Below are 241 nucleotides of genomic sequence, written 5' to 3'. Positions count from 1 at the left end.
CCCCCTCCAGCCTGTCCGGGTCCCTCTGGATGGTTCCCTTCCCTCTGGAGCATCAACCGCCCCACTCGGCTCGGGGCAGGGGGGGGTCGTCATCCGCAAACTTGCCGAGGGTGCCCTCGATCCCACCGTCTACGGGGCTGAGGAAGACGCGGAGCAGTACCGGTCCCCGGTACGGAGCCCTGAGGGACGCCGTTCCTCGCCGGTCTCCGTCCGGACACGGAGCCGTCACACTACGCCCTCC

At 69.7% G+C, this 241-nt stretch overlaps 1 protein-coding gene across 1 annotated transcript in view; it reads left to right on the top strand.

Moving 5' to 3' along the window:
* The window catches only part of LOC103895475 (zinc finger protein 850), a gene marked incomplete at both ends in the record, with an annotated part of 29,788 nt that overhangs the window by 27,631 nt on the left and 1,916 nt on the right, over positions 1–241 (top strand). The gene's annotated exons all lie outside the window — the stretch shown is intronic.

The sequence above is a fragment of the Aptenodytes forsteri genome, unplaced genomic scaffold, assembly GCF_000699145.1.
Source record: "Aptenodytes forsteri isolate BGI_AS27 unplaced genomic scaffold, ASM69914v1 Scaffold337, whole genome shotgun sequence".
NCBI lineage: Eukaryota > Metazoa > Chordata > Aves > Sphenisciformes > Spheniscidae > Aptenodytes > Aptenodytes forsteri.
This window is presented reverse-complemented; position numbering and strand designations above follow the sequence as displayed.